Source organism: Rhincodon typus, chromosome 37, assembly GCF_021869965.1.
Source record: "Rhincodon typus isolate 14 chromosome 37, sRhiTyp1.1, whole genome shotgun sequence".
Taxonomy (NCBI): domain Eukaryota; kingdom Metazoa; phylum Chordata; class Chondrichthyes; order Orectolobiformes; family Rhincodontidae; genus Rhincodon; species Rhincodon typus.
In genome coordinates, this window is record NC_063368.1 from 7,550,036 (window position 1) to 7,568,504 (window position 18,469).

Sequence of the window (18,469 nt, forward strand, 5' to 3'; positions counted from 1 at the left end):
ATAACATGATGCACACTGGAACATACAACACAGGATATCACACAATATTCCTTTAAAAGACACCAAACAAATCAGCAGAAATATACAAAATCCACACTAAAACACAAGGCTTGCACTTAGGAATATGCAATGCCAGAATCTCATGGGCAAACATAATGCCCACACTCAGGATAAAATACTCAGACATACAGAACACCCAAAAAATACATTACTGGCACTCCGACATCCTGACACATAAAAAGCAACATACAACAAGAATGACCGATACTTTAATGGTAAAAGATTTTGGCTATTCTTTGTAGATTTTTAACACTAATTGCATATATACAAGCCTGGGAGTCACTAGGGTACTTTTAACTCTCAGCTGTGATCAGCCTAGGCACCTATTATACACCACGCCTTCTTCCCTGTTCATTGAAGTTAATGCTCAGGAAATGTGTATTTTTCACCTTTGTCCAGAGTTAAAGCTGCCTGCACTCACTGTGGCATTAATGTCTAAGTGCCAAACAGAATCAATGATAACATTTTTGTGTTTACATAGTGTCCGAAGGTGCTTCCCAGAGGTGTCATTGAACAGAATTGGCTGTTTAAGCCAAAGGAGAGATTTGCATGGGTGACAAAAAGCTTGATTAAAGAGGTTTTAAAGGAAGATCTTAATGAAGGAGAGGGAGGTGAATATTATCTTCTCCACTGTTTTAAACAGATGAGTTAAGCTGTGTACTTTAAATTGGCTAATATCCCGTTAAAATAGCCGTGTAGATATGTTACAGTTTCCTAAACTGCTGCAGGACATGATGGCTTATAGGCTGTAACTGCAATTCATTCATGCTTCACTTAGTATGCCTTTCTTGTTGGTGTTATATTAAGGAACAGTCAGTCAGAAAACCTCCCTCTCCTTTAAATTGAACCGGTCTGCTCCTTGTTGGCTTTTGCATGTTCCAAATGCATGCAGCCAACCCTGTTTCGGATCAGCTGCAGTATGTCACTATTCAATGCAATGCCACGTCAAGCACCGTGAGCTGGTCCTGATTGTTACTCACAATCATTGTCTATTTCTTTGCAACACTATCAACCTGTTATTATCCCTTCTATCTGGGTAAAGAAATATTTCATAGATATTAACAATCCCTTCAAATAAAAAAATTCAGGTCAAAACATTATTCATTAACACCTCAAAAGATAGACTGACATATACGTCTCAGCTAGAGTGAGTTACAGATATTAGATTTATCCAGTAGCAAAGATTAATCTATATGCATATTTAGAGACAGACAATTGATTCACAGTGTCTATCATATAGAGCTCAACATAAATACCCATATTCCTGCTAAATATTTTTTTATGATTCCTAAACTGCTCACAATTAGTCATTGAACTAATTTTTCCTGCAATGAGTCAAAACCTTTGAATAACTAAGGCAGGTTTCAGATAGCATTCTGCTCAAATGGGTCACTTCATCCACCTCACATGATGCACATCAGGAGCTAAATGTCCCTATATATAGAATGATGAATACACCTAATACAAACATTATGTACTATACACTATATCCCAATATATAGGTGTTGCTTCAATTATACATTGGAATTCTTGAGTACACAGGTGACCCTTCAGTGACACAGCCTCAGACTAAACCAGACCAAGTTATGACCTCACTGCTCTATTGGATCAAAAGTTGGGTTTCCTATACTCTTTCCATCACAAGACCATCTCTATCAATATTGCCCCGCTCCATCCCTTTCTCAGTCATCTGCTGCTGAATCCTGCACTCACATTTTAATTACACCCAGGCTTAACTGTTTCAATTTCAATAGCCTTTCACTCCCTATAAATTTTGAGCTTATCCAAAACTATCAACTCATAGCAATTTTGTGTTTATGTATCTCCCCCTCCTCATTATTGTCAACAAGGCTGTAGTCCATCAGCACCTCGATGTTAAAACAGTATCCTCATGTTCGGGTTCCTCCATGGCCTTATCCCTTCCCAGTCTCTAAAAATTCCTGAGCCTTAAAATCAAATCTGTAGCCCATCACCACCACTTCCCTCGACCCACATTTGGTGGCCACATCTTCAACTGCCTTGCCTCCAAGCTCTGAATCTCCCTCCTCAAAGCATCTTTGCCATTTCCAATTTTGTTCTTCCTTTAAGATCCTGCATAAAAACTTCTTGTTTGCTTACCCCTCCTAATATCATCTTCTGTGCCTCGTTATCAATTTTAGTGTAACAGCGTTTCTATAAAATGTTTTAAGATGTTTTATTCCATTTAAAGGTGCTATCCAAATGCAAGCCATGGTTGTCCTCTATTATATACTATAGATTTTATGCCAATATACAGAGTGGTTTCTATAATACACTACACAATAGGTCCCAATATAAACAGTTATACTTACTACACGCTACAATAAATCCTGCTATTATACATTGTATAATATGCTGCTACAATCTAGACTTTACTATTTTAGTGTTAGCAGACAATAACAGTGCAACTTTATAAAAATCTTTTGTCTTCTATATAATACAAGCTAAATAAATGGGTAATTCACATCAGTCAATGCAGCAGGCAGGAATGTCATACAAATGCATTAAACATTTATCTGCTACTGTCAGTTATAGTAATCTGTAGTATTCCACGTCCAGTTAGATAGCTATTATGTACAACACTAGTGAACCTGCAACAGCTTTATTGGCCGATAACCTGGTTTGACATGAACGTAAATTAATCTGTGCATCTAATATTGGGGGGAGCAGCACCTTATGTTTCTAATTTATCTGTTAAGGTGTGAACCAACACAAAGGTAAAACACATTATCTTCTACAATATTAGTGTTATCAAATGTTCTGCTTAAATAATTGTATTTCAGAAACTACTGTCCATCTGTTACAACATGTATATATATTGTGTTTTAAAGTAGTAACATGTCCCAAGGCACTACATGTGAGTGTGATCCGCACAAGGACTCATTAAAACAGGTGATTAAATGTTTGGTCAAAGATATCACATTAAAAGAGAAATGAGAGATAGACAGAAAGGTTTAGTCAATGAATTCCATAGCTTTGAGTCTCAGCAACTGAAAGCACAGCCATCGCTAATAGTGATTAAAATTGGGGGTGCTCAAGAGACCAGAATTGAAGGAGCACAGAGAGATTGGAGACTTGTAGGGCTGGAGATTACTGAAATTTGGGTCGGTATGGAGTGGATAAGGCAATTAGACATTGAAATAAATGATAAAATTCTGAACCCGAAGGACATTAACAGGGTAGATGCAAAGAGAATGTTTCCTCTTATGGGAGAATTAAGAACTAGAGCTTACTGTTTAAAAACAAGGGATGGACCATTTAAAACAGAGATGAGGCAAAATGTTTTTCTCTCAAGGGGGTCATGAATCCTTGGAACTCTTTTCCTGAAAATGTGTGGAAACCGGGTCTTTGAATATCTTTTAAGACAGAGTTGGATAGATTATTTTTAAGCAGGGAAGCGAAAGGTCTTTGGGGAAGGCAGGTAGATAGATTTGAGGGAACAAGCAGATCAGTCCTGATCTTAGTAGGTGGTGGAGCAGGCTAGAGAGGCTGAATGGTCTGCTTCTGCTCCTTATTTATATGTAAACGTATGTAAATCAGTTCACTGCTTAACCAGGGACTAATGTAGGTCAGTGAACACAGTGATGACGGTTGAGCAAGAATTAGTTCAAGTTAAGATAGGGGCAGCAGAATTTTAAGTTTGAGGAATAGAAGCTATACATTGGATTAGTCAAGACTAGAGCTAACAGAGGCAAAATGAGTGTTTCATCGTCAATGAGTTGAGGCAAAGATGAATTTGGACGATAATAAGGGGGTGGAATTAAGCAGTTTTAATAATGGTGTGGCTATGTAGTTTGAATCTTATCTCACAGTCAAACTCTACATCAAGGTCACTAACTGCCTCAGGAAGTTGCAGATGGAGTCAATAGCTAAGGAATGGCATTTACGATTGCGATCAAAGGCAGTGGCATTGGTCTTCTGAATATTCTATTTGAAGGAAATTTTCTGCTAACCCAATACTGAGTGTTAAACAAACAGCCAGGTGATTGGGAGAAAGGATAGGGCTTGAGAAATGTATTGGTTTGGCAGAACTGGCCATCAGCTACATGTATCCAAAACTGTGTTTCTGGGTGATATCACCGAGGCAACATGCACATGAGAAATATGGGGCCATCTCTTACTTAAGAGAGAGATGCCTCTGAGAACACCTATGAACACCTTAACTGAGAATGATGACTTCTCCACACAGTACTTAAATCCTCACAGGCAGTTTGAACACAAAAGAGGCACCAATCTCAGAAAGCTTAATAAATTCTCATCCAGTGAGAGAATCAGAGTTTAATCTTTAGATGACAGAGCTGAACAAGGCGAGGCCAATCAGAGTTAAATTATTTGATAATAACTGAAGAAGTTGATTGGCAAAAAAAGCAACATAATGAGGAAGATCTTGTTTGCAAAGTGAGTGGTTAGAAGCTACAATGTACTGCCTCAGACGGTGCTGGATGCAGATTCAATCATGGCTTTCAAACTACCTGAAGACAAAAAATTGCAGGGGTGTAGGAAGAAGGTGGAGAGTGGGAATAGAAAAAGGCAGGAAGGTGGAGTCAAAGATTGTCAGATCAGCTATGAACTCGTTGAATGGCAGAGCAGACTCGACTGGCAAACTTCCACTCTGTGACCTTACGATCTTACGTCTTATGATCTTACTAGGTAAATTGGTTTTGCAGAGAGTCAGCACGGCCAGGACATGGGCTCCTTCTGACCTGCAACCACTTTATAATTCTATGATAGATGAGGACAATCAGAGTTTGATTGTTTGATGGGAGAACCATGCAGGGAAGTCAATCAGAGTTAAACTGTATGATGGGAAAACTGTACAAGGGAGGTCAACCTGAGTTCAATTGTTGTTTGGAAGAACTTTGCAAGGTGAGGCCAGTCACAGAGTTTAATTGCTCTTCAAGCTGCAGGTCAGAATCCACAATTTCTTATGAGTTGGCTTCTTATGCCTGCTCTGCCATTTAGTAAGATCATGGCTGATCTGATTGTGACCTTGACCTACCTTCCTGTCTAAACCCTATTACTTTTGACTCCATCATTTATCCAGAATCGATCTCAGCCATAAAAATATTCAATAATCTCTGTTTTAAATAAACTTGATTGCTAAGGTTGTATTCTATAAGCTCACATTTCAATGAAAGTAAGATATTATCTATTATTGCAAGTTTCTCATTGCATATCACAATTAAGGAAAGAATTATTGAAAGAAAAATACATATGAAACAATCAAACAAGAGATGCTTGCTTAGAATGAATTTGCCAATTCTTCGTAATATTACAGAAATATGCGACACAGGAAGTGTGACAGGATGGACAGGAAATAGACATATACAAATGCCCTTCATCATTTTAGATATCTATGTGCTTCCCACATTGAAGCCTCTCTATTCTATATAATTTGCTTCTACATATCTAGGGCAATATTTCTATCTACAGTATGTCTCTATTTGTCCATTATCTCCTGTACATGATATACATCATGCCCCTATCAATCCACAGTGGGTGCTGGATACTATTTAACATGTTGCTATATTTTCTGTGTAAAGGTAAAGTCACCATAGTCCCAGAGGACCGTAGGGCTGCTTTCTCATTAGAGACAACTGGTGGTGATTTAACCTGAGGGTCACTATGCCTCAGGCGAGGGGAGAGGTTGAGACGTAGAGTCCTTCAGTGGAACACTATTTGATAACGTGTCCTCTGTATCTGATATTTTCTTGTATATAATAGAATCATAGAATGTTTACACTTTATGCCATTTGGCCCATCATATTGTGCTGGGCCTCTGTAAATGTGGCTGTTAGTCCTACTCCCCACCACTGTTTTTCTGTAGCCCTTCAAATTTGTTTATCCCTAATTATTCTGTAGAGCCTCTATCATATACAATCTGTCATAGGAACATTAGGATGAGGCCATTCAGCCCCTGTGTGCTGAAACTTAATTCACCCACCTTAATCTCCATATGTCGTTACCTGCCTCAATCTCAAAATTTCAATTGACCCAACATCCACAGTCTTTCAGGGGAGGGAATTCAATTTTACTGTCCCATGTTTGGAAAAGAGATTCCCGATTTCACTCCTGAATGGCCTAGCTCTAGTTTTAAGATCATATCTTTTTTTGATTTCGCAATGAAAAGTCTCTCTGTATCTACCCTATCAAATATTCTGAATGTTTCGAACACTTGGTTCTGATCACTCCTCAATATTTTATATTCGAGAGAATGCAAGCCAAGCTTATGCAACCGGTCCTCCCAGTTTAACTGTTTAAGCCCCAGAATCATTCTCATCAATCTGCGTAGCATCCTCTCCAAGGCCAATCTTGCCTTCCTGCCCACAACTTAACACATTTACCCCAGACTGGATCTGACTAAGCGTCTCCATATCTGTTTAGAATCCAGGTCCAGGGCAAACAACGGTTATGTGCTCAATACTCCATCTTTACGCCTCTTCACTAAAATACACAGTGCCTTATAAATTACCACAAAATAAGGCTATTTGCATGAGATGTCAATCTCAGCAACTACTGCTGCTCTGACTTCAGATGAAATCCATTCCCTCGCTGGATACAGGAAGACCAGTCTGCCCCTTTACAAAGACCTATTTAAGACCCCAGCAGTCCCTTTAATTTCAAGGCAATGAGGGTCACACTTCCTTTAAGATAGACCCAGAGCCACTCAGCATGCAAAACATCACTTTAACCTAACCACCTGCATTGTCCATTGAGGCCAACTATGACCAGTGACTTCCAATCAGCTTATGCCTGATGCCAGTGCTTCGAATACCAGATAAACTTTTGGAATAAAGGAAAGCATCCTCTCCCCAACCCCTCCCCATTCCACTTTCCCGTTTATTTTAATGTCATAAATCTTACCTTTCTGGTTACCGAAGGAGCTTGCTCTTGGGTTTGTTAGAGAGCTGAGCAATGGTGATAGGAGCCTCAGAGTGGCTCCCCCTTGCATTGCCACAAGCATGGATCTTCCATTGAACAGTGTCTGATTCTCTCGGTCTTGCTATCTGTCTCTCTCTCCCTCCCTCTCCAGCTCGGCGTAGATCAGGTCCTCCCGAGGACTGTCTGAGCTTGAGAACATTAGCCCTCACTCCCTTGTGTTCAACAGCAAAGGAAGGTGGCCGTTACTTTGGGAGACGGGTGAGGGTGGGAGGGGTGGGGGTAGGGTGTGAGGTTCGGAAATCGAGGAGGAATGGGGAAACAAATCCAATCCGGCCCTTGTGTTATGTTTCAGCTCCTGCAATGCATAGACACGTTCAATCTCACAATCTTAATCTCCATATACTCGCAGCCCATGGACTGTTACTCCCTGTGGAAGGAAGGAGCGGATGATCAGAATTTATTAAAAACATGTCAGGTGCTGAATATGAAATACCAGAGGAACTTCAGATTAATAGTTATGGCTAGTGATTGGTAATCGTTTGATTTTTTTCTCTCTCTCTCTTTTCTCCCCTCCTTCATTCTCTGAAGTGTTGCTTCACATAACATGCAAGAAAAGCCTCACCACAGCTTAACAGGAAAAAAAACGCTCTGCAACCGGAGGATTTTTCCACTCCCCCCCCCACCCCACCAAACATTTAGCGAGGTTACACATGTTGCAATTATAATAGACTGCCTCACGACTGAAAAATTAGGTGTCATTCGAAGGGGACAATATTTTTGCCAGAAATGTCAAACGAAATATTCAGCATGTATTGCCCTCTCCTAAGGAGTTCCTACGATACATTCCGAGGCACTGTCTTTCTGTCGGATCCTACGACAAAGCACCGGCAAATGCCACCCGTGAAAAAGGACAAAGGCATTTGTTTAAAAAAGAAAAGATTAATCGTGTAATACTCACCAGAAGGAAAGATTTCCTTGCCCTCGTTCTTCGGTAGCACCCTGCTTGCCACAGAAACGCTAGTCCAATAGAGCAAAATAATTTCCTCATTCATTCACCCACACACCAAAAATAGATGCACTAAAAAAATTCCTTTAGGAAACAAATCACACACAAAAAAAAAGCCAAAACAAAAAAAAAGCGCCCTGTTCATTAAAAAAAACCCTTACACACGAGAGCTACCTGGTATTCCAGATGTGCGGTGGTATATAAAAATCAGGGCTGATGGAGGGGGTGGGGGAATGGAGTGTGAAAAATGCCACCTCAGTCTCCAGATGCCTCCCTTAGATACATCAAGCACACATAAGGATGTGGGAAGAAAGGTTTGGAATCTCTCTCCTGCTGTATTGCTAGGAGACAGCGGAGGCTGCACGTCATGTGCCTAAAGGGTTTGATTTAAGAGAAACGGGCTGCTAGCACACCCTGGTGCCCGCCTGCTGCTCCTGCGCCGAGCCCAGATCAAAGGCTGCAGCCTCGAACTTGACAATCAAAGCCTACGCCAACCTACCACCTCACACTGTGCCACACGCTCTAGCCCCGGCTGCATGTTGTGCAAACTTTGCCAAGCCAACTCCCGAGCTGTTGCAGGGCAGGTTGGAAACCAAAGCTGGTTTTTGTGGAATCCAACTCTGCAGGATCCATAACCGGGCCCCTGGGCTCTTCCTAGAGCTGCAAATAGAAAGATGGGCTGGTGAGGGAGAAAGGTCTTGAGTCCTGAAAGTTCCCTTTAGCTTATTGTGGTAGAGACCCATACAGAAAGAACGGGGTCCTTGCTCTCAATACCCCTGTCCTGTGCTGAGTTAGATGCTAACCCAGACAAATGGCAACAGGCCAACGTTAATGCCCTAAGTGAGGGAAGGGACAATGATAAGTAATCCAGCAGTAAAAGATTCCTTTCCAAATGGTTTTTGTGGAATGGGCACACTTGTAGAGGTTGAAGACAGAAGCCAGATGGGTGATTACCCCGCCCCCTTCGTAATCTAATTATCAATAGGAATCCACTGTTGGCTTAGAGTCATAGGGTTGTACAACATTGAAACAGACCCTTCAGTCCAAATTGTTCATGATGACCAGATATCCTAAATTAATCTAGTCCCATTTGCCAGCATTTGGTCCATATCCTTCTAAACCCTTCCTAATATGGAAGGAATAATGGATATGCCACTGAGCTACCAGAAACTAGCCAAGGTCAAATGAATTAAATGCCTGAGTCTTCTGATCGGCCATTAACTAGAACAGGCTACTATTGACATGAATCAGAAGATGCCTCTAGGGAAAAGATAGCTGAGTATTGAGATGGAAGTCAATAAAGTAAGGAAATTTGAAGTTCATGCCGGTGGTGAAGGGTTCTATGTCACTGTCACATGTGTGTTCTGGGCTTTAGTCTTTGGTCTGTGACAGACCGTGCACAGTGACATTGCAGTGCTTGCTGGTAGGAGACACTATTCAGCCACCTAGAACTCTGACCAGCAGGACAGAAGTGCACGTGAGTCTGCTACTGGCTTGACAGGGAATGCCATTTTGACTCCCAGCTTCAATCAAGTAAGTAACTCCTGCAATAAACACCTGGGTGCGCACAATAGCAGGAGGCTGACATTAAAGCTGTGAATTGACATTAGATTTACAACCCCTTACTTCCTTCCCTCCCTCGTTCACCCCCAGAAGGAGGAACCAATAAAACTTGCGAATGACACATGCTGTTGTATACCTCAAAATATAACTCCAATATGATCAGTATGTTTGTTTCCAATAACTTTTTTTTACTACTTTTTCCCCTCTGAGTGTCCTTTTCGTCCAATCCTCCTACTTTCCTTCCCTTGTTTTCTCCCTGTCTCACACCTTCCCTTCCTCCTTCCCATTGCTTCCACATCACATGTTGTTTGACTAATTACATTTCAAACTTCATGGAATAGAACTCTATCTGTTTAATCCTGGAGGCTGCTCCTAAACAAAAAAGACCACAGTTCAGACTCCGCTGGAGTAAGTGGTTCAGTTGCCTATTGCATGCTTTACATGTGTTGCTGTAAAAATGTTCACTCCTGAAACACTCATATATAACTTCAGCTCTGGGCTCTAATATACAACTATATTCCTTTCTCTATTTTCTGTCTCTCATTATTTGCACTTTATGTTGTGACTATTCCCCCTTTTTCCCTTGCTTCACAGCATGTTGCTGCCATTCTGTGAAGTATTTTGAGTTGTTTTGTTAATGTGAGTTATAATTATTGATTCACCTAGTGGATTATGTGGTAAAACAGAAGAACACAGGGCAGGCCAAAGGTATAATTGTAAAGGGGATGCAGGAGCAGAGGGATCTGGAGGTATCTGAGTATATTTCATTAAAAGTGGCAGGGCAGGTTGAGAAAGCAGTTAATCCTGAGCTTTATAAATAGACACAGAGAGTACAAAAACAAGGATGTTATGGTGAACCTTTATATAACACCGGCTCAGGCTCAGTTGAAGTATTTTGCACTTTACAAAGGATGTGAGAGCGCAGAAAAATATTTCATGGGTGGTTTCTAGGATGAGGAACTTCAGCTACAAGGATGGATTACAGAAGCTGGGGCAATTCTCCTTGGTGAAGAGCAGATTAGAAAAAGATTGGAAAGAGATGTTCAAAATTATGGGGGGACCGAACAGAAAAACGGATCCCATTGATGCAATGGCTCAAAATCAATCTAAGGTAATTAGCAAAAGAAACAGCAACAGGAGAAATGTCTTTTCTATACAGTGAGTGGTTGGGATTTGGAATGCAGTACCTGAGAGTGTGCAGGAGGCAAATTCTCTTAAAAAGAGAATAGGATAATTACCTAGAGAGAAACATGTTGAGGTGTTCCAGAGAAAAGGGTAGTGAGTGTGATTGGGTGAGTTGAGCTGATATGGATCTGATGGGCCAAGTGGTTTCCTTCCGTTCTGAAACTGTTCTGTGATGCTGAATGCATAAATCTGTCTCACATTTCCAATCCTTTCACTTTTATATTACTTAGCCTGACACAGAAGGAATAAAAATACTTCCTATTTTTCCCATAAATAAGACAGAAGGATATACTCTGCATTGATATCGTACTTTCCACAACATTCTGAAGAATTTCACCACAAATGTAATTTGTTAAATCATAGTCACTGTTACAATGCAGTCAACTGATGCACAGCATGCTCATCAGAAAGTTTGCACTTCTGACAGTGCAGTTCTCCCCAGCACTGCACTCAACCATTAGTCTGGATTATATGCTCAGTTCTCGTGAGTGCACCCCAAGCCCATAATAATTTTACAAAGAGATATAAATGTTCGCCAATGGGCCATGGCTAACACTATACTAGGCAAAAAGTTCATTTGCAGAAATTTGTGGGTCACAATGATTAAAGCAGGTGGGTTATGTAATGACATCTCCTGCAGCTCACACAGTACAGTTTTACACATATATACCTTTTTATATCTGCTTAAAGTTTCACAGCCTACAACTTGCCTGATTCTATTGGTTTGTCTTAAATTAATTATACCCTCTGGCCTACTTTAACTCCATCACCTACAGCATTACACAGTGATCCCCAGGTAGCTGCTAATTGTATAATGTTGTCACATTTCCCTTGCTTTAAAACAAATCATTTAAACAAAAACCTCAAAACCATTCATTCCTCCATAAACCTCCTTGCCAATAATCCTTCTTCAAGTGCTTGTGTTGATCATTTATTGCAAACAATTATGCTACAACATCTATCCCCTTTGACCTAATTTCTTTGCTATTATGTGAGATTCCTGACTCGGAATTTCCTGTTGACTGTTTGTTCCCAGGCTCTTTGGCCAAGTGGTAGGAGCAGGTGGCACAAGACACACAAGCTGCCTGAGTTTTGAGCTGGACAGCTCGATGCATTTACCATTCACCACATGTGTCTAATTGGAGTTCCAGGTCTGACTAATTGTAATTCTGATATATTAACAGAAAAAATGTACAATTGACACCATCATTTGGCTGTGCAGTCTCAAAACTTAGCCATGCAATGTACGCCTGTGAACTTTAACCTTTAATGTTAAAATAGAGTATGAGTGTTTTGTTTAGTAATTGTGAGTGCTTTACTGTTGATTCTAATTCAATTCATTTTGTGGGATGTGGGCGTCGCTGACTGGTCAGCATTTATTGCCAGTTCCTGGGTGCCTTTTGAGAAGGTGGTGATAAGCTGCCTTCTTGAACCACTGCAGTCCACCTGCTGTGGTTTGACCCACAATGCCCTTAGGGAGGGAATTCCAGGATTTTGATCCAGCGACAGCGAAGGAATGCCGATATATTTCCAAGTCAGAATGGTGAGTTGCTTGGAGGGGAACTTGTTCCCATATATCTGCTGCCCTTGTCCTTCTAGATGGAAGCAGTCGTGAGTTTGGAAGGTGTGTATGAGCATCTTCGGTGAATTTCTGCAGTGCATTATGTAGATAGTACACACTGCTGCTACTGAGCGTCAGTGGCAGAAGGAGTGGATGCCTGTGGATACAGTGCAAATCAAGCGGGCTGCTTTGTCCTGGATGGTGTCAAGCTTCTTGAGTGTTGTCGGGGCTGCACTTATCTAGGCAAGTGGGGAGTATTCCATCACACTCCTGATTTGTGCTGTGTTTTCGGGAATCAGGAGGTGAGTTACTTGCCCAAGCATTCCTAGCCTCTAACCTGCTCTTGTAGCCCTACATTTATGTGATGCGCCCAGATGAGTTTCTGATCATTGATAACTCACAGGCTGTTCATAGTGGGGGAGTTCAATGATGGGGACACCATTGAATGTCAAGGGATGGTGGTTGAATTGTCTCTTATTGGTGCCTGGCATTTGTGTGGCGCGAATGTTACTTGTTGTGATTTCTGAGTTGTGGTGTATGTTTAAACAAATACATGTGAAGTACATTAATCTCTACTCTGAATAGCCTCCAAAGCCCCTTCCAACTCCATTTTGATTTAGCCCCCTTCCCCTCATCCTAACTCTTCCTCACCTTTGATGGTAAACATTGTCCTTAACGGGCTTTGCATATAAATTGTTCAATTGGAAACGTGGGTGATTTACTAGTGAAGATAGTTAAGAGATGGAAAAAAATACCATGCGTGATTTGATGATGGGAAAGAAAATCTGTAAGAGCATTTCTGGATAAGAAAAAAGAATTAAGAAAGTAAAAGAGAAAAACAAAAAAAATCCATGGGGCTTGTGTGGTGCAATGGTAATGTCCCTACCTCTGATCCAGGAGGTTTGGGTTCAGGTCCCACCAGCTCCAGAAGTGTGTAGTAACATCTATGAACAAGTTCATCAAACATTGATTTGCATTAAAGTTGCTGCCTAAAACACAACTGCCATCATCACTCATAGGCTAGTCAACAATTTCTTTGTTCAGTTTGGCACCTCCAGATCTCAGTGGCAGGCATTAACCTTTCACACTCTATTACCTTCAGACACTTCACTGAAGCTATGAGGAGTATCATTCATGGCTGTAGATGTTGGAACTTTTCAAGTCTGAGATTGATATACCTTCATTGAGTGTCAAGGTAGTGTGGATCAAGGTGGATAAATAGAATTGACATACAGATCAGACATGATCTAATTCAATGGCAGAGCAGGAGTGAGGGGCCAAATGGCCTCCTCTTATTCATGTTTATTTACTTGAAGACTTCATCCGGAACAGGCCCAGAACTCAATGGTACGACGCTTCCTAATAACTTTTTTATTATTTATTCATAGGATGTAGGCATCAATGGCTGGGCCAGCATCCCTAGTTACTCTTGAAACGGTGATGGTGAGCTGGTTTCCTGAACAGCTGCACTCTATCTGGCGTAGGTAGACACGTAAAGAATTCCAGGATTTGGCAGGGAACTTGCCAGCAGTGATGTTCCCATGTATTTGCTGTCTTTGTCATAGAGTCATACAGCATGGAAACAGACTCTTCAGTCCAACAGTCCATGCCAACCAATTTTACCAAACTGAACTAGTCCCTCCTGCCTGCACTTGGCCCATATCCCTCCAAACATTTCTTATTCATGTACTTATCCAAACATCTTTTAGACATTGTAACTGTACCTGCATTACCACTTCCTCTGGAAGTTCATTCCACACACAAACCATTCTCTGCGTAAAAAATTGCCCCCCATGACTTTTTTAAAATCTTTTTGCTCTGACCTTAAAAATATGCCCCCTACTCTTGAAATCCCCCACCCTAGGGAAAAGACACCTGCCATTCATCTTATCTCTCCCCATAATGATTTTATAAACCTTTATAAGGTCACCCATCAACCTCCTGCATTCCAGTGAAAAAAGTCCCAGCCTATCCAGCCTGTCCTTATAATTCAAATCCTCCATTCCCAGCAACATCCTGGTAAATATTTTCTGAACCCTCTCCAGCTTAATAATATGCTTCCGACAGCAGGGTGACTAGAACTGGACACAGTACTCTAGAAGAGGCCTCACCAACATCCTGTACAACATCAACATAACGTTCCAACTCCTATAGTCAAAGGTCTGAGCAATGAAGGCAAGTGTGCTGAATGCCTCTTTAACCATCCTGTCTACCTGTGATATAAACTTCAAAGAATTATGTACATGAACCCCTAGGCCTCTCTATTCTACACCATTACCCAACCCTCACCTTTAATTGTATAAGTCCTGCCTTTGTTTGTTTTACCAAAATGCCACATCTCACATTTTGTGGGTTTGGAAGGTGCTGTCTAAGGATCCTTGGTGAATTTCCATAGTGCATTTTGTTGATGATACACACTGCAGCTACTGAGCTCGGCAGCAGAGGAGGGAATGTTTGTGGATATGGTGCCAATCAATTGGACTGCTTTGTCCTGGATGTCAAGCTTGTTGAGTGTTGTTGGGGCTACACTCATCCAGGCAAGTGGGGAGTGTTCCATCAAACTCCTGACTTGTGCCTTATAGATGGGGACAAGCTTTGGGAGTTGAATTGAACTTGAATTGGCTAGTGAGGATAACTTCTGGTTTTGTGCTTTGAGAATCATTCCTCTGTTGATCGGACACCACTTCATTATACAGATTAAACCCAATGCAGTTTAATCCATGCAACCATTCTCATTGCTCAAAGAGAAATCGGTGCTCTATTATAATGAGTCAATCAGGGATTTTTTTGTTTGCTCATAGGATGCAGCCATCACTGGCTGGGCCAGCATTTATTGACTATCCCTAATTGCCCTTGAGAATGTGTCACCTTCTTAAACTGTTGCAGTCCGTGCAGGCTGGTGTAGGTACTGGGAGGAAGGGAATTTGAGAATTTTGGCCAGGAACAGTGAAGGAATGGTGATTTAGTTTCCAATCAGGAAGGCATGTGGTTCAAAGATAAGTTGGTGTTCCTCCCGTGTATTAACTGCTTTTGTGGTTTGAGGTGGTAGGATTCCTGTGTTTGGAAGGTGCTGCTTAAGAAACTTTCATTAGTTGCATTAGATGTTACAAGAGTTTTACACAAAATTGCTACATTTATTCCATTTTTCTGATTATTTCAAAGTGGTTCTTTTTTTTAGTTAACTGGGCCATTACCAAGAACTTCTCTTACACCCTTGTAAGTTATTGATTAACGAGATTTTTTTGTAGTGTCTATGTTTACAGTATGGAATGTGAGATGGTAAACAATGCTTCTGGTACAGTTCAGGTCTACTGGAGCTTTCCCAGATCACTTAGTTTAACTTCTTTGAAGCCAGAAATGAGATGCTGGCCACAACCCCCTCTTATCCCCAAGAGTCAGCTGCACATCTGGATTAAAAAATTGTGGATTGAAATCAATGAAAAATAAATTTGAAGTGAGCCGTTGATGCTTGCCAATGATACTTTTCATCCCCATTAACTTTCAATCAAAATTCTTCAACGTTAAATGTATCATGTTGATGCTGCTCTAACACTACATCTGAGAACAAAATCAGAACAAGTCTAATCAGGTCATATTCTCTGGAGTTTTTACCAGGTTTATTCTTCCCACTCACTTTTTAAAGTACTGACAGTTTCAACATTGTTGAATCATGTAGTTTCAGCTGTCCTTAGCATATCAACTTGGAGATCACAATTGTACATGCAGCTGAAGCTCACCATGTGGCAGGAACATACCAGCAGGAAGAATCTAATCAGCCCATTCGAGCCTGCCCTGTCTTTCAAAATGATAATCCATCTCAGTGCCTCTTCCCCATATCTCTTTACATCATTGGTATTTAGAAATCTGTCAATCTCTACTTTAACACATTCAATGACTAAGGATCCACAGGCCTTTGGGATAGATGACTCCAAAGATTCACAACCTTCTAAAGTAAAAAGTTCTCTCCATTGCTCACTCCTAAATGGCTTCCCTCATATTTTGAAATTGTGTCCCCTGGTTCTAGACTCCTTAACCTGGGGAAACATCTTGACTACATCTACTCTGTCTATCCCTTTATGTATTTTGTAAGTTTCAATGGCAACACCTCGCATTCTTCAAAACCCTAGCGAGTACAGGCCCAATTTGCCCAATCTCTCTTCAGAGGAAATTTGTACCATCTCGGGAACAAGTCTGGTGAACATTCGTTACACTCTTTCAGTGACAGTAATATCCTTTTCTAGCCAAGGGGCTAAAACTGCACATAGCGCTCTGTGTGGGGTCTAACCAGTGTCCTGTACAACTGAAGGAAAACTTGGTCTATTGTGACAGAAATAAATCATGAATTGACTCAAGTTGGATGTACAGATCATAGGCTCTCTCTGTTGCTTCTGCTTCCTCTCAAGCCTTGCTAATTCTCACAGACTGAGCTGTCTTCCATGTTGATAGCAGTGGAAACATTACTGCTGAACCAATATAGTCACAGGTTACCATTTCATTGACAGCATGAAGCATTCTTCTGCCAATAAAACTAATCTCAATGGATTCTGCTTTCTGTTTGGGTTCTGCCATGAGCCCAGGGAGCCCAGTGGCATCCTCTACTAGTTTTCCTTTGACCAATTGTTCCTTGATCAGTGTTCCTTGGCTTTAACTAGTTTAACTCCTTTCATCATGTGAATAATATTGAGGCCAAGACATGCATTCCCACTCAATTTTAGGAATTTTGTAACCAATTTAGGCAAGAATTGGAGAATGTGGTTTGGGAGCAGCTCTTTGAGGGTAAATCCACATCTGACATGCGGGATTCTTTTAAAGGCCAGTCGATTAGAGTTCAGGACAGGGATGTTCCTATAAAAATGAAGGACAGGAATGGCAGGATTCGGGAACCTTGGATGACTGGGGAAATTATCAGCTTAGTCAAAACAAAGGAAGCATACCTGAGGTCTAGGCAACTAAAAGCAGACAAAGTCTTTGAAGTATATAGAGAAAGTAGGAAGGAGCTCAAATGGGAAGTTAGGATGGCTAAAGGGGGCTATGAAATGTCCTTGGCCAGCAGGGTTAAGGAAAATTGCAATGCATTTTATACATATATTAGAATCAAGAGGGTGGCTGGGGAAAGTGTAGGCCCCACTCAAGAATAAAGGAGGGAGGTTGTGTGTGAAGCCAAAGGAAATGGGTGACATCTGTAAAGAGTACTTTACATCAGTATTCACCAAAGAGAGGGACGTGAGGGATGTTGAGGTTAGGGAAAGGTGAGTGATTAATTTTGGCCAGGTCAACATAATGAAAGAGGTAGTGTTGGATGTCTTGAAATACATTAAGGTAGACAAATACCCAGGGCTAGGTGGAATCTATCCCAGGATACTGTAGAGGCAAGGGGAGAAATAGCTGGGGCCTTAACAGATATCTTTGCATTCACTTTGGCCTCAGGCGAGGTTCCAGAGGACTGGAGAATGGCCAATGATGTTCCTTTGTTTAAGAAGGGAAACAGAATTTATCCAGGTAATTACAGGCCAGTGAGCCGGACGTCAGTGGTGGAGAAGTTGTTGGAGAAGATACTGAGAGACAGGATTTATTTACATTTGAAAGTGAATGGACTTGTTAATGAGTGGTAGCATGTGTTTGTGTGGGGAAGGTCATATATCACCAATTTGATTGAGTTTTTTGAGGAGGTGACAAGAATTATTGATGAGGGAAGGGCAGTGGATGTTGTCTACATGGACTTTAATAATGCATTTGATAAGGTACCTTATGGCAGGCTGGTGCAAAAGGTAGAGTCTCATGGGATCCAAGGTGAGTTGGCCTGGTGGATACAAAACTAACTTGGTCATAGAAGACATAGACTAGCGATGGAAGGGTGTTTTTTGGAATGGAGATCAGTAACTAATGGTGTTCTGCAGGGATCAATGCTTTATTGTTTGTAATGTATATAAATGATCTAGACGAAAGTGTAAGTGGTTTGATTAGTAAGTTTGCAGATGACACCACAATTAGTGGAGCTGCAGATGGTGAGGAGGATTGTCAAAGGATACAGCGGGATATAGATAGATTGCAGATTTAGGCAGAGAAATGGCAGATAGAGTTTTATCCAGACAACTGCGAAGTGATGCATTTTGGAAGATCAAATTCAGGTGCAATTTATACAATAAATGGCAGAACCGTTAAGAGCAGTGACATACAGAGAGGTCTGGGCATAC